Here is a 17417-nt window from a genome sequence, read left to right as displayed (position 1 = left end):
CCCACTATGTGCTCCTTTTCCGAATGAATGAGTTTGGTTTTGTGCCATTGTCTAGCAAACATTTTTTACAAGTTCAACAAAGGTGGGTTTATATCGAAAGGTAAGCTCTCATACTGTTAAAACGTTCCTCCATCTTTGTGACGGTTCAATATTTTCACCTGGCTCCACCTACAATGTCAGAACTTTAGTTCAGGTTAAGTTACAGCACAATACATCAATACATTATCGGGAAAAGGTAACAAAGCATTTAAACATCTTTTATTAAAAAAAATAGTGGGGGATTTCTCTTTCCTTGTAAATAACCACAGTGGGCAGGTAAACCTAATTATTTTGGAAGACTACTTTTTGTATCACCCCCTCTCTTTCACCCCCCCCCCCCCCCCCACCACTCCACTCCAAACTCACTAACTTTTAACCATTTGTGTGATGTGGACGCAATGCATTGCATGCTGTTCTGGAACAAAGGACTTAATACAGTTATTTATGCTATTTATATAAAAAAAATAATATTATTTTTAACCAGCTTTTACCCACACATTTTCATACTTTTAAAAAGGAAAAATGTTGGACACAGGACTGAGCAATTGCAAAATGAAATGAACCTTGACTCAAATCAATTCAATGTCTTAAAAGTGTTCTCTGTTTACCTGTGGATCATTTGGCTTGCAAAGCAGCAAAATGTCTGCTAAAACTACATTGTATGTGGGTTTTTTTTTTTTCTTACACATTGTAATGGGTCCATTCAATAAAGTGACTTACTAAAATTCTGGATAAAACCTCTAAACCAACCAAGTTGTTGTCTATTTTTGATGTATAGTGGCAGTACAGTAGGGATCCCCAACAGGCTAGTGGACAGGTAGACTCCTCTAATAAATTAAAATTGTGAAGCATAGTCTCACACCCTCCAATACCTTAAACATCCTTTGTTCCCTCCTCCAGCTCGTTCTTACTTGTGCTGTGGGCAGGTAGTCTCCAGTCTCTGTAATTGGTGGCAATTAAGCACAGGATGCTATCCAGTGGGGACCGGTGGAGATCCATTGTGCTCCTTGGCAGTGAACTTAAGTGTTGGAAATTAAAATTTTATTTTGTAGTGGAACGCATGCTGGTAGTGCATCCAAACACAGGAAGGGTGACGCAGGTGGTAGCTAATGAATTGGGTTGTGAGCCTGTGCACAGCCGGGGGAACATACATGTGTTCCATGGTTTTCTGCATGTGCTACGGAGCATGTGCAGACAAAACACAATTCATTTTTAAAGCTGTAAAGCCTGTCTATGCGTGTCAATACAGGATCACTGTGTTCACCAGCTGTACGTTCTGAGGTCTTTTTAAGGTTAGAAAATGTATTGATGTTTACATAATATACTTATTCTTGTAGAAAAAGATTCATGTAGAACATTGTATGTGTTATAGTTAATTACTAATGGGAAGACCTTCATCTCCTGTCGATATTCGACAAATTGCCTTCTTCTTTAAAATTTAAGGCTTCGTGTAAATCTAAGAATTTGATGTGTTCAGAATGTGTCATACTATAGCCAGGTGTTTGAAAAAAAAAAAAAAAAAAAAGGAAGTACTGCAGTCAGTGTTCAAACGAAGGCTTAGAAAATTAAAAAGATATGCATAATTTTTTTGATTTGGTTTCAGGAGAACCTTAACCAAATCTTTTCAAATTCCAACATCTAATGTCTACTTCCTCTGATCTTGCCCTCAAGGATAAGAAACGATGCGAGTCTCCCTCACCATCAGATCGATCTTCTGGGGGAATGCTCATATGGTTCTGTTCCCTAAGAATGGCTTTGGCTTCTTGAAAACTTTTTAGATTTGTTCTTGGGTTGAGTATGAGAATATTGATTTTCCAATTCAGGAAAATCTGTTTGGCTACAGCACCAAGGGTTATTACCAATATTTTACTTCCTCTGGCACCATTTTGAAGACAACAATAGTACCATACTAGAAGACAGGCTTGGCATAGAAACTAAATAGAAATGTTTATAAAACTCTGCAGATAAAACTCCAGAACTACAGTTGGAATATCAAGTAGAAAATAATACAAACTGTAGCCTACAACAAGAATGGGTCTAGAAGCAGTGCAGGGTGCTCCTGTTTAGGAGATTCAGGTGTTGGAGTTGCTAGCAGACCACAGTTAAAAAATATAAAATTTGACTACTCATAATGGGGGAGGGGGAGGGAGGAGGCAGGGAACTCCTGGCACCATAACCACTACAGTTAGCTGTGGTGGTTATGATGCTTGGAGAGTTCATACCTTTCCAGCTTTGCACTAGATCCCAAGAAGTTTTGTTCTTGAGATGTGTATCCTTGTTTGTGTATATAGAGAAAGGTTGGAGGAGTCAATAGCTTTTTTTAAAAATGTATTTATGAACCAATTCCAATGACATTACATACAATGACGTAGATTATGAACTGCACTCAATTCCATAACTCTGGGCCAGGGTGCAACCAAACCAGGGCCCAGCACTAGATCCCAAATAATACCATATGTAAAAAAAAAAAAAAAAGGTTTAGGCACTCCAAGGTCCAAGAAAGGCACGTTTAATCGAACCAGATAACAAGCGGCAACATTTCGACCTTTTAAGTGCCTAAACCTTTATTTAGTACATACAATGAATGCTTAACAGATGGAGATTTGTTTGAGTAGGTATGGAAGAGGACATATTTTAAATTATTAAATAAGTTATAAAATCAATTGTTATTAAAGGGACACTATAGTCACCAGAACAAATACAGCTTATTGAATTTGTTCTGGTGAGTAGAATCATTACCTTCAGGCTTTTTGCTGTAAACACTGTCTTTTCAGAGAAAATGCAGTGTCTACATTACAGTCTAGTGATAACTTCACTGGCCACTCCTTAGATGGCTGTTAGAGATCCTTCCTGGGTCATGGCTGCCTAAAATGCATCCAAACATTCAGTGTCTCCACCCTCTGCATGCAGACACTGAACTTTCCTCATAGAGATTCATTGATTAAATTCATTACTATGAGGAGATGCTGATTGGCCAGGGCTGTGAATTGTGCTTGCTCTACCCCTGATCTGCCTCCGTCTCAGCCAATCCTATGGGGAAGCACTGTGATTGGATCAGGTCACCACATCTGATGATGTCAGCAGACCGCTGCTATTCTGAGGCAAACACCATGCAGAGCTACAGCTTCAGGCTTGAATACCAGTAAGATGTTGCTATATTTAGGGAGGCATGAGGGGCCCAAGGGGGCTAGATTGTGGTTTTAACACTATAGAAATACATGTTTGTGCTCTATAGACCCTATAGTGTTCTTTTAAATATTAAATAAGCTTCATTTTACGCCTTGCAAAGTTGAGCTCTTTCAATTGCATTGTTCACAACATTTAATGTTTGAGGCTCTATTTTCTGCACAGATATTCTCCTTGAGCTGCCCGAATGTACACGGTTTGCTCATGTACAACCGCTCCTTCAGATATCCCCACCGGAAGTAGTCGGGAGCTGAAAGGTTGGGCGAAAGTGACAGCCAGTTAATCTGGGAATTTCTTGAAATTAAACTCGCTAAACAGCTGTCTCATTTTTTTCATTGTTCCTTAATGACATTACCCATGTTGAACCTCACAAGACTCTGAATAACAAATAAGTTATTTACCTATGAAATCCTACTCTGAATTTTGGCCCAACCGGTACAAATTGTTTATTTTTTTACACCTTAAAGGAATAGTATAGGCATCAAAACAACTTTTAGCTTAATGAAGCAGTTTAGAGTATAGATCAGGCCCCTGCGTTTCCACTGCTGAATTCTCTGACATTTAGGAAGTAAATCGCTTTTGTTTCTGTTTATGCAGCCCGAGCCCACTTATCCTGACTGGCACAGCCTACATGAAAAATCACACACACAGGCGGCTCATGCAGGATCTAGAAGGCTATTAACGGAGCAGGAGATAATAAATTCTAGATTAAAGAGACCGTGCAATACACAAACCTAGAATATCTAGGTTTCCTTTTAAGAAGTGTTTAGGAAGGCTGCACAAGGCACATGCAGGGAGATGTGATTAGGACTATACACAAGGTAATTTAATTGTTAAGTGTCAGATAATTGAGCAGTGAGACTACATGGGCATGATCTAGGAAAAAAGAAAACACATAAGAGATGCTCGGGTGTTCCTCTTAAGAAAGAGGAGGAGGAACTACCAAGCAAGCCGGTAAAGTTACAGATGGTAAGTGCACAAGATATTGTACCTAGTGAATCTCTAAGTCCTCTAATTGCCTATAATAACAGCCCTTGTTGCCGAAATGAGATCGTTATTCTTGGGTTTTTGTTACCAAGGGAGTTTATAGGTAGAGGTCCCCTTAACACAAATCCTTCAGATTTCTCTGTGTAATCAATCGATTGGGAGATATACCCCCAGATACATATACAGTGTAGAATCTTGAAGCATGTTTTTGCCAAATACTCGTGTAGTAGGGAAATAGGCAGAAGTATAGGGTATTTAGTTAGCACAGTGGGACAGCGAAAATCCAAATAAATGACTCGGAATCCCCCCCAATAAGTGATCCGAGTCTCATCCCTGACGAAGGAGTTGCTTACTCCGAAACGCGCGTCGGATCACTTATTGGGGGGGATTCCGAGTCACTGGACCTCGGCACAGCTCACCATACTATTCACGATGCACTAAAGGAATCCTCCTTTTCTTTTCTCACCACTTGGTTATGATTTCCTATACCTCTCCAACTATCTCTTCTAGAGTCTAACTATACTTAACAGGATAAGAATTTCTAGTTTAATGACTTAGACTAGAACACCCACGAAGGTGTTTATTAGCAGAAGTAAGGGAAATAGCATAGATCAGGAGACAGCCTCCACTTGCTATATTAGACTCGATTGTCGTCATTTATTTGGATTTTCGCTGTCCCACTGTGCTAACTAAATACCCTATACTTCTGCCTATTTCCCTACTACACGAGTATTTGGCAAAAACATCCTTCAAGATTCTACACTGTATATGTATCTGGGGGTATATCTCCCAATCGATTGATTACACAGAGAAATCTGAAGGATTTGTGTTAAGGGGACCTCTACCTATAAACTCCCTTGGTAACAAAAACCCAAGAATAACGATCTCATTTCGGCAACAAGGGCTGTTATTATAGGCAATTAGAGGACTTAGAGAGCTCCCCATTTGTTGATACAAATTGCTACTGTATCTCCTTTTCTTAACAGTTTAATAAAGTTCAATTATTTTTTCAGTGGATAAAGAGATACTTTTTATGTACTGTAGCAAATATATTCAACATTGCTCTGCTACTTTGTCCCTACCCACCGATTTTTTCCTGTTTACTGGGCTCTAGACTCTAAGATTCACTAGGTACAATATCTTGTGCACTTACCATCTGTAACTTTACCGGCTTGCTTGGTAGTTCCTCCTCCTCTTTCTTAAGAGGAACACCCGAGCATCTCTTATGTGTTTTCTTTTTTCCTACATGGGCATGATCTATACCCCAAAATTGCTTCATTAAGTTAAAGTTGTTTTGGTGCTTATAGTGTCTTTAAATGTTCCGAAACAGTTATCCAGCATATACAATCAGTACGACGTTGTAATCCAGCACACCATCTTGAATCAGAGCTCCTTCTTTATCGTCACAAAAGCACAGATAAAGACCTTATTTAAGCAAAGTGTAGTGATATGGCCAGATACTTGGCTGAAACGACCTTTTTTAGGAATTGCTTATTCCAGAAGGTGTTATAGATCATTAAGTTTTTGATATGATCACAGTATAAAATTAAATATCTAAAGCCATGTCACATGGCAGTGGTGGGGGTAGAAGATAGTTGGGTGTCCAGTTGCTTGGATTATTATAAATTGCCATATGAGTTATCGGTGCATTTTGGTTTTAGCACAATATTCGACATGAACAACTATTACAAACACACTGAGACCCAAGAGTTCATTGAAAATGTTTAAAAAAAAAAAAAAAAAATGTAGGGGAGCGGAGCCTAGCATCCAACCTGAATGGTGGCATCTCCTCTGAGCTCCTGCAAACTCGGCCTGAAATAAGCACTAAGCCCGGCAAAACCAACAAAATCAACCCTGCGGGACCCCCAATCACCCACAACATTATGGGGCGCACAACTAAGAAAAAGAAAGCCGAAAAACCAAACCTGGACATGAACATTGGAGACTTATGGCGGCAGGCACAAGCAGGAGCCTCGCAAGCCAAGATGGCGTCTTACCCCGACGACAGCTCCGACTTCTCGGATGATCACACCCTGGAGTCCGGAGACCCCCTCTTGCTGGACCCTCAACGACCAATAGTGACCCCAGCGCAACCCTCGACCAAAAAGGACTCATCGCCGGTAACCAAGGCCGACATGCAAGAGCTGCTGGCGGGCCTCCGACAAGACATACATGCGGATGTTGCCGCACCTGACAGGCCGCATGGGAGCTCTGGAAACGGACTACCACAACGCCAAACAACAAGTTACTCACCTGCAATCAGAGCTGCGGTCCCTGCGGAAACACCATGCCGCCCTGGAAAGAAAAGTCACGTCCATGGAGGACGCAAGGCGATCCACGAACCTAAAGATAAGAGGGGTAGTGGAGACGGTGCCAGACGCAGAATTACCGCACTTTGTGAGACGCCTCATGTGCTCAATATTGCCCCCGAAACAGGCAAAACTGATAACACTGGAGAACCTGTTCAGAATACCTAAACCCCATAAAGCTCCTAACGAAGCTCCCAGGGATCTGATAGTCTGCTTCCAGACCAAACAGGACAAAGCGGCGGTAATGACTGCCTTACGAGGACACTCACCTTATATATTTGAAACCTCTTCCCTCACTTTCTATGCGGACTTATCCGGGGCAACGCTGAAGTGGCGAAGATCCATGCAGCCTCTCACAACGCTGCTCCGCTCACACACCATCACCTACCGGTGGAGGGCGGCCCAAACCCTGATGATCACCCACGAGGGGAACTCCTACCTGGTTCATAAACTGGAAGACGCAGCTGCAATCCTAGGGAACCTGGGCCTCCCACCCGACTCAATCCTCAAAGCCGTGCACCAACCGACGAACACAGAGCACAACTGGGACCCGGTGAATGTCAGCCTTCGTACCCCGGAGAACCCAGGAGACCGCCTATGCCACGGTCACGACATGAGGGTACAACAAGAAGGAGAGTCGACCGCTTACCAGCTGCACAAGACAGGTCGCACCCCACTTTTCATAAAGACGCGGTCAGGACAGTTAGTGCAAAACCTAATAATCAGTGACTGAACTATGCCCACCAGATAATGCTTTCAAAATGGCGGCGATATGCCTAATCCTTACCGCTTCTATTGCCAATTGCCACGGATACTACTTACCCTATGCTATTGTTTTATTTTATTTTGATTAATTACACCCTTTAAATGTTGGGATATAATGCTGCATGCAATGCAGACTCTACTAACAAGCACTCTGATGCTAGACTATCGGACCATACCAACGACACCACCTTGTCTGACATTAGGACGCAAAGTAATCTCTGTCCCTCTATTTGTGTTACATTGCTTTTTGTTTTTTTTCTTTTTGTTCTTTCTTTGTTCCGCTAACAATCTCTAATATTACCTTTCATTAAACTTATGACGATGTTGTCGCCAGCAACCCTGAGACACCATACAGAAAGTAGCGTTGAATTAGAGAGTACAGCCCAGGGGTTAATACTACTGACTATTTGACCTTACTTGATTACTCACTTACTTACCTAACCCACTTAACTAACAATCCACATGTCTGATGTACCCCACGACTGTCCCACCAAGCTTGTTTTTCTCCCAGACATGTGGGTCCAAAAAGTTTAATAATACTGCGATAGTAGACAGTAAAAACTCTAACTCATCCACATGCCAAATACCAGACAGCACAGGTTGGAGCACATCCAGCCCCAACAAGGCATCGGATGAACCACACAGGACTGGGACTCAATGTCTAACAAAGGGCCCATCATCCCTCACTTTTCTTATCCTTATTTCGTTTTATTTTTTCATAACTCAGATGAACTCCGACTGTATGCATGCAATTAACCTTGCACATCCCTTCCAATTGCTCCAACAGGGGACCACAGCCCCTCTGTGGTATCACTCGAGATCAAGCGACCACAAGCTAAGTATATCTGTGTATAGTCTAGCTCAAACCCATGCATGCTACATTGGTTCTTCAACATACATAGTGCTTATACCTTAATCTCTAAAGCCAAGCAGTTTACATAGCTTACTAGGCACAGTGTCTAATTTTATGTTCAATGTTCTTTTTTATCTTAACAGATCGCTACAAGCATACTCAGTGCATGTAACTTTCCACATTGAAATAGACTGTCTATGAGGGTTAGCAAGCTATCAGTAATCCTTATGTGTTTTCATCCTAGGACACACTTTGTCTTAACCTGTACTATACTTAAAAAAATTGTGCACAGTAATCTTTATGCCATGTTACTACATGTTGTTGAATGGTCTTCTGCAGCTATTGTGGTGTAGCAGACCTGAATGTTCTTTTCTCGTATACAAACAAAAATAAAGAATAAAAAAAAAAAAAAATTTAAAAATGCTACAACGAATAAACAAAGTTAAAAAAGAAAAGAGTGTGGAGATATTCCACTGTACCTTGGCACGGTTTACTCAGCGGATTGGGGAGTGGGAGTAACACTAAGCACGTATTCTTGTAACAATACAATTTCACTTGTGACCGGTAATGGGTATTTTACTAAAGTGTCATGAATTTGACACATTTTAGACCAAAATACCCGAACTAGAAGCGTTTCCGACTTGGAGAATGTTCCCAATTTAGCTGTTTTGTCTCTAAATTTGAGATTCACTCTTTGTAATCCTGACAATTGTCACTTTACTAAATAACCGTGTGAGTTTCAATGCTATATTATTCAAAGCATGCAGAGTCGTAGCACAGCTACCTATGGTCTTCAGCAATCTGCTTTCTATTGCGGGGAAATAATATGCATCCTGTCCCATCACATTGTTCACACCAATGAATTATTTCATCTTTCAGTGCTGTGCTTGGTGTATATCCGTTTCAGTAATAGTAAAGGACAGAACAAATGCTACTTCTCTGGCTGCATACAAATGTGCTGCTAAGTGTAATTATTTTATCAGATCTTGTGCAAGTGAAGCACCTTTCCGTTCGGAGTCACACAAATCATTCTTAAATGGCCCTAATCTTACAGCTCAATGATTTTATTAGATAAAAGCAAAGTACTCATGTAACCATTCTCATCTAAATTACCTACAGTGACTCATGTCTGTTCTATCATGTACTCTGTATTGAACTCACCCATACATTACTAATAAGATCAGGGAAGAGCTCAACGAATTGGCGCACAGCTATTAGCGGTGATGGTGATGGTGATGGTTAACACCCATGATGCTCCGACAGCTGACAGAAAACCTAAGGACGTGATCCTCTTTTTCCTACACTTTTGGTAATGGGTTAAGAAATAGATGATCTTCCCAGAATAAGATGGATGAGGAGTCCTCTCCTAGATAAAATGCATTAAAGGATCACTATAGTGTCAGGAAAACAAGCTCGTTTTCCTGACACTATATAATCCTTAGGGTCCCCCCCCCCACCCTCAGGGCCCTCCTCCTGCTGGCCTGAAGGGGTTAAAACCCCTTCAGCTACTTACCTTTATCCAGCGCCGGGCTCCCTCTGCGCTGGTGACCTCTCCTCCCCCTCCAACGTCAGCTCCCTAGTGGAGCCGAATGCACATTAAAAACACCCATAGGAAAGAATTTCTCAATGCTTTCCTATGGATGTTCTGCACGCTGGATGCGATTTTCGCATTGAGTGTCGCAGACGCGCCTCTAGCGGCTGTCAGGAAGACAGCCATCAGATCTAGAGGAGGGGTATTTAGGCCCAGTTCTCATCCTGCTCAGTGCCCTGTCGTGGTTTCCCTTGTGGTTGTCCGAGAGCGCGTTATTGATTCTGGTAATTCTGGTTATTTGACTTTGGCATTGTTTTTGACTTCCCTGTTTTCTGGCATCCCTGACTCCTGGCTTTTTCTTATCGTTTTGTCTCTTTCTGTATCCCTTGACCTCGGCAATTCCTGACTATTCTTTGGTACGTTAGTCCAGCCATTCTAAGGTCCGGTATACGTTACCTATTAGTCCTCTGTGTTACACAATTCTACGTGCTGGATCATTCTGTAATCCTGTCATTACGACATGGCCATAGATCCTGTAGAATTGTGTAAGCACATAGCTGCTTGCGAAAGGAAACTAGAGGACAATGATCACCGCTTGGATCAATTTGCCCAGGCTTTCAGTACGCTTCTTACTCGTACAACGCATCTGCAACCTGCGGCTGCTCCTACTGTCTCACCTCCGCCTTGTGTACCTCCGCCTATAGTATACAAGGCACCAGCTATCTCTCTATCTTCTCCTATGCATTTTGATGGTAATTTCCAAGAATGCCGGGGATTCCTTAACCAAATAGAGTATCATTTTAAGGGCTCACCTGGATTTTTTCCCACAGACAGAGCTAAAATTGGTTACCTGATAAATCAATTAAAAGGTAAAGCTTTAGCTTGGGCCAATCCATTATGGGAGAGTAATAGGAGTGTGGCACACAATTACCAGGAGTTTATTACGGAATTTAAACTTACGTTTGAACCATTAGGCAGGGAGGAAGACGCCTCTACTGCCCTGATGCATATCAGACAAGGGAACCGGTCTATCTCGGAGTATGCCATAGAATTTCGTACCCTAGCTTCCGAGGTAGACTGGACTAATAGTGGGTTAATCTCTGCATTTAATAAGGGACTATCTGAAACTATGCTAGATGAGATTGCCGCCAAAGACTTACCCAAAAAGCTTAATTAATTTATTACTTTTGTCATGCAAATTGATAATAGATTGAGAACCAGAGAAGCTACTCGAAACAAGACTAGACACATGAATATGCCTTTAGCACACCACTTCTCCAAACCTATTGTCCCTGAATTTCCTGTACAGTCCGAACCCGAACCCATGCAGTTGGGGGTCACTAGACTGTCAGAAGCAGAAAGACAATATAGGAGAAAAGAAGGCCTATGTCTATACTGCGGTAGAAAAGGACATATGAGAAACAATTGTCCCATACGTCCGGAAAACTACCGCACCTTAAGGAGACAGGTCTTAGGTGTAATGGAAACGTCCTCTGGAATGGATAAAAATAGGTTTCTCCTTGATATTTCTATTGCCTTTGAAAAGAAGAACTTTTCATGCAGAGCCCTGATGGATTCAGGTGCCGCTGGAAACTTCGACGTTCGATTTGTTAAAGGTAATACTATACCTATCAAGGCGAGCCTATCACCCCTAGCTGTTGAAGCTATTGATGGGAGACCACTCTCACAACCATTGATAACACACAAAACCTTACCCATTAATATTTCCATTGGTGCCTTACATAAGGAAGAGATTACATTTCAGGTTATTGCATCCCCTTCCTGTCCGATCATATTAGGCTTTCCATGGCTTAACAAGCATAACCCTCATATTGACTGGGCTAATGGGGAAATATTAGAATGGGGTAAGGATTGTTATGAAAGGTGTATATTTTATGTTGCCAAAAGAGTGGGCACTATTGGATTACCCACTAGTACACCTCAAAACCCGGAAATCCCTATACAGTACCAAGACATTAAAGAAGTATTCAGCAAAACTCAGTCGAATACTCTACCTCCTCACAGACCTTATGACTGTTCCATTAATTTACTACTCAGTGCTATGCCACCTAAGGGAGCAGTCTATGCTCTGTCACCTCAGGAGAGTAGAGTAATGGAGGAATATATTAAGAATTCATTGAATAAAGGCCACATACGAAAATCATCCTCGCCTGCTGGGGCAGGATTTTTTTTTTGTATCTAAAAAGGACGTTGAGTTGCGCCCATGTATCGATTATAGGGCATTGAACAAAATCACCATTAAGAATGCCTACCCCATTCCTCTTATTGCTGAATTATTTGATAGACTCCAAGGCGCTAAAGTATTGACTAAGCTAGATCTTAGAAGTGCTTACAATTTATTGAGAATCAAGGAAAACCACGAGTGGAAGACTGCATTTAATACCAGAAGTGGACACTATGAATATCTAGTGATGCCATTCGGGATGTGCACTGCTCCAGCGGTTTTCCAAGATTTCATAAATGATGTACTCAGGGATTACATTTACTCGTTTGTCTTGGTCTATCTGGATGATATCCTTATTTATTCTCCTGACATTCAGACTCACCACGATCACGTTGGACAAGTTCTGCAGACCTTGTTAAAGAATCAACTTTATTGTAAATTAGAAAAATGCATCTTTGACCAATCTGAAGTACAGTTTTTGGGATATTATATCTCTGCCTCGGGATTTCAGATGGACCCCAAAAAGCTGGAATCGGTTCTACAATGGCCTTTACCCACTGAGTTGGAAGCCATTCAAAGATTCATTGGTTTTGCCAATTATTACAGAAGGTTTATAAAGGGATTTTATTCAGTAATAGCTCCCATCACCAATATGACACGCAAGGGGGTTAGCAGTACGATATGGTCTAAAGAGGCTATAGAAGCCTTTGAAACTCTAAAACAGCGATTTGCCTCCGCCGTCATATTGATACATCCTGACACCAGTAATCCTTTCATACTGGAAGTTGATGCATCAGAGACAGGGGTAGGGGCAGTTCTCTCCCAGAGGGAAAGCCAAGATACTCCATTGCATCCTTGTTGTTACTTCTCTAGAAAGTTGTCTCCTGCCGAGTGCAATTATGATATTGGCAATAGGGAATTTTTGGCCATTATTCTAGCTCTCAAGGAGTGGCGACATCTTTTAGAGGGTTCCAAGGACCCCCTTTTCATCATTACTGATCACAAAAACCTGGCTTACATAGGAGATGCTAAACAATTGTCTTCTAGACAAGCTAGGTAGTCTCTGTTCCTTTCTCGCTTTAATTTTCTTATTACTTATAGACCTGGTTCTAAAAATGTCAAGGCTGATGCCTTATCCAGACAGTTTGATACGGAGTCTATACAAGAGTAAGAAAAGTCCCATGTCTTTCCCCCGGAATGTATCATTGCTTCCACTATCCTTTCATTGTCCTCTCCGCTGCTCGGCTCCATCATGGAGTCTCAGTCTCAGGTGCCCTGCGGTAAACCTCAGGATAAATTGTTCGTTCCATTGGGGGAAAGGGTTAATATCATGAAGGTGTTTCATGACAATGTGTCTGCTGGTCACCCAGGTATTAATAAATCCACTTCTGCTATCATGAGGTCATTCTGGTGGGATTCCCTTAGGAAGGATGTTAAGGAGTATGTGCAGGCTTGTTCTGTTTGTGCGGTTTCCAAAGTACCTCATAAACTCCCTTGTGGCTTGTTACAACCTCTTCCCGTTCCTGAGGTCCCATGGTCCCACTTGTCTATGGATTTCATTGTAGAACTTCCTAGTTCTAATGGTTATACCACTATTCTCATCGTTGTTGACCGTTTTTCTAAAATGGCTCACTTCATCCCTCTCAAGAAATTACCGTCATCTCAAGACCTGGTACTGATCTTTATACGTGAGATTGTCCATCTGCATGGCAAACCTCATAATATTGTATCTGATAGAGGTTCTCAGTTTGTATCCCGGTTTTGAAGGGCTTTCAATAAGCAATTGGGAATTTAATTGTCTTTTTCATCCTCTTACCACCCCCAGACTAATGGTACAGCTGAGAGGGCTAACCAGTCTTTAGAGTTATACTTGCATTGTTTCGTTAATAGCACTCAAGACAATTGGTCCGAATTATAACCATGGGCCGAGTTTGCTAGGAACAATGCTGACCATGACTCCTCTGGGCATTTTTTTGTTAATAATGGCCGGCATCCTACTGTCCTACCGGCTGTTTTTTCTGATACGGCCATTCCTGCTTTGGATGACCGTCTGGCTTCCATCCGTGATACCTGGGTTAAAGTTCAATCTGCTCTCGGTACTGCTGCTGAACGTTTCAAGCATTTTGCTGATACACGTCAAGGTGCCAACCCTGTTTACCAAGTGGGAGAGAGGGTTTGGTTATCTTCTCGTAACATCTGGCTCAAAGTCCCTAGCATGAAATTTGCTCCTAGGTTGGACCTTTTCGTGTCCTTTGTAGGATCAATCCTGTTGCGTACTCTCTGGCCCTTCCTGCCTCCTTGAAAATTCCTAATATCTTTTATGTGTCCTTGCTCAAACCTCTTGTTTGCAATAAATATACTGTCTCAAGTGTCCCCCCTCGTCCCTTAGTTGTTTCTGGACAGGAAGAGTATGAGGTCTCCTCCATAATTGATTCCAGGATTTCTCGGGGCACTTTACAGTACTTGGTGGATTGGAAAGGTTATGGACCAGCTGGGTTCTAAGGTCGTTCTTGGGTTCTTGGGTTCCGGCATCTGATATACATGCTGGCCGCGAGATTCGCTATTTTCACACCAAATTTCCTCTCAAGCCTGGTCCTGCCCGCCCGGTGGGCGTTCTTCAGGTGGGGGCTAATGTCACGTATTCATCTGCTTATAAAAATGTGGTTAATGACATTTACTGTCCACACAAGAAAAGTTGTGCCGAGCAGCAACCAAATCCACAGAAGGGTTAATGCTGAGCAGCAATTATGCAAATGGAAACCTGGTAACTGCCTTTGGGGTCAAAGGCTAGTTACAGCCTATCAGATCTAGAGGAGTATTTAGGCCCAGTTCTCATCCTGCTCAGTGCCCTGTCGTGGTTTCCCTTGTGGTTGTCCGAGAGCGCGTTATTGATTCTGGTAATTCTGATTATTTGACTTTGGCATTGTTTTTGACTTTCCTGTTTTCTGGCATCCCTGACTCCTGGCTTTTCCTTATCATTGTGTCTCTTCCTGTTTCCCTTGACCTCGGCTATTCCTGACTATTCTTTGGTACGTTAGTCCGGCCATTCTAAGGTCTGGTATACGTTACCTATCAGTCCTCTGTGTTACACAATTCTACGTGCTGGATCATTCTGTAATCCTGACACTGGCACCCAGACCACTTCATTGAGCTGAAGCGGTCTGGCTGACTATCGTGGTCCTTTAACCCCTTAAGGACCAAACTTCTGGAATAAAAGGGAATCATGCCATGTCACACATGTCATGTGTCCTTAAGGGGTTAAGATAAAAGGAACAGTTACCCCGGTCATGATGGACTAGTCCCTAAAGGAGTTCTCCAAGTGTACTGTAGTGGTTGAGGTGCCAGGAGTGCTCAGGAAATCCCTCCCCTAAAGCATTTTAGAACATAGGGTCTGGCAAGTTTTGGCTTTAGTGACTTGACTTTAATTCTGATCTGAGAGCCAGCAGTTGTCTGCCTGAACTAAGCCTGGCACTCAGCTTGACAACTTACCTGCGGAGCACCAGAATGACAGTCACCTCGTCCCCTGGAGCTGGAAGCTCGTGCAACATGAGCACCTCCTCGCACACAGGGCTTAAAACAGTACAGGAGCTTGGGGCTGGAGAAGATGTGGCAACTAACGGTGATATCATTCATCATAAAGTAATTTAAGAAGAAATGCATCGACCCTTTTTTTCTTATATTGGTCCATTAGATTGGCCAGACCATTTAATCAAACTAATTAATAAATTGTTAGCAATTCACCTGGGAATTTAAAATGTTGGGCCAATAGCAGAAATGAAATTAAAAGCCCACCTAGGTTTCTAGGTAACTATTTTGGCCAAACATTTCAAAAAATGCTCTGGTTGGTTACTGACAATTCACTAATAGAAATAACCTTGACAATAAAGCCGAATTGCTATGTTGCATGACTTTTTTTGCACAAGGTGCACAATGTTACATAAACATACACAGCCTAACACAATCATTTCTACGAGACTTGCATGGAACCTTTCACCTCAGTTACAGATGGATGATTTTTTCAAGCAAATCCTACACATCCTCGCCAATTCATGGCACAGCCGATAATAACTATTTATAGCATCTTCTGGTTCTGAGAGGTCACATTCATTTTATAATATATCAATAAGTCTGCATAGAACCAGAGAGAGTAAAGGGTGCAGTGATGGAAGGGATTATAGGTTACTCCAACACTCTTTAGGACGGAGTTAATTGTACAAGTTCTGAATGAAAACAAGGCCTAGAATGTGTGTAATGTGTTTGTTGCACCGTAAGTTAAGGGTTTCTCTTTAAGTGCCTCCATACATACTATATATTGTTTGTTTGTTTTTGTTTTTTAAAGGATTGTAATAACTTTTCTTTAATATCCTATATGCAGTGTTCAAAGTATTATCTTGCCATCATTCAATGGCAAGTGAAAATCTAACCCTGGAAAATAGAAATTCACCTCTGGTGAGTGTGCAATGGACTCTCCGGGCTTGCAGTGGCAAGTTAGTGTTAAGGCCTGGACTTGAAATTTAAGCCCTGTTATATACAGTGGTGTATTTTGGATCTGTGCTGCCCTAGGCATGACGGAACTCGGGCACCCCCTAATTTACATTTGCCCCACCCCTTCTTGTCAATGCTACACCTCTTCCTGTTAAAGACTAACACACACACTTTGACTGACAGACACACACTCTCAGATATACTAACATACACACACACACTGATTTGACACAATCTGACAGACACATACAATCACTGACTCACTCACAGACACACTGACAGACACACACAATCACTGACATACACACAATGATGCAGACTCACACACTCACTAACACACACACTCACAGAAACACACACACTGACAGGCATACACAATCACTCAGACACACACACAATCACTCAGACACACAGGCTCCCTCACAGACACACACACTCACAGACACACTTACAGACAGACACATAGGCGCCCTCACAGACACACACTGACAGACATACACTCACTCACTCACAGACACACACTGACAGATATAGAGACACACTAACAGACATACACACACACACACACACACACACTGACAGACAGACAGACAGACACACACACACACACACACATTACCCCCCCCCTCCTCCCAACATTCACAGATTATTTTTTAATTTTAGTTTAAATCCACCCAGCCTCCCTACCTTTGGGAGAGCTGGCGGAATTTTTTTTACCTGGGGTCCAGTGGGGCTGTTGGGCAGGGAGGGAGGCAGGCATGCAGGCAATTGGGCGGCTAGCTGAATTCCAAGGTGGGCGGTGAGGGGCTGCTTGGGCAGGGAGGGAGGCAGGCATGCAGGTAGTTGGCCGGTTAACTGAATTCCAAGGCCGGCGGCGAGATGTGTGAGCTCTATCTGCTCAGCTCCCTTGCGCGCTGCAGAGTGATGCCGGGAGCCGGAATATGATGTCATATTCCCGCCCCCCGCACTCTGCGGTGCGCGAGGGAGTTGTGCACCCCCCAAATTTGCACCAGATTCACATTAACTACTAGGCTGGCTAATGATGCCCCAATGAATCGGCTGGAGGTGAAGTTACAT

The sequence above is a fragment of the Pelobates fuscus genome, chromosome 8 (assembly GCF_036172605.1).
Source record: "Pelobates fuscus isolate aPelFus1 chromosome 8, aPelFus1.pri, whole genome shotgun sequence".
Lineage (NCBI taxonomy): Eukaryota > Metazoa > Chordata > Amphibia > Anura > Pelobatidae > Pelobates > Pelobates fuscus.
This window is presented reverse-complemented; position numbering follows the sequence as displayed.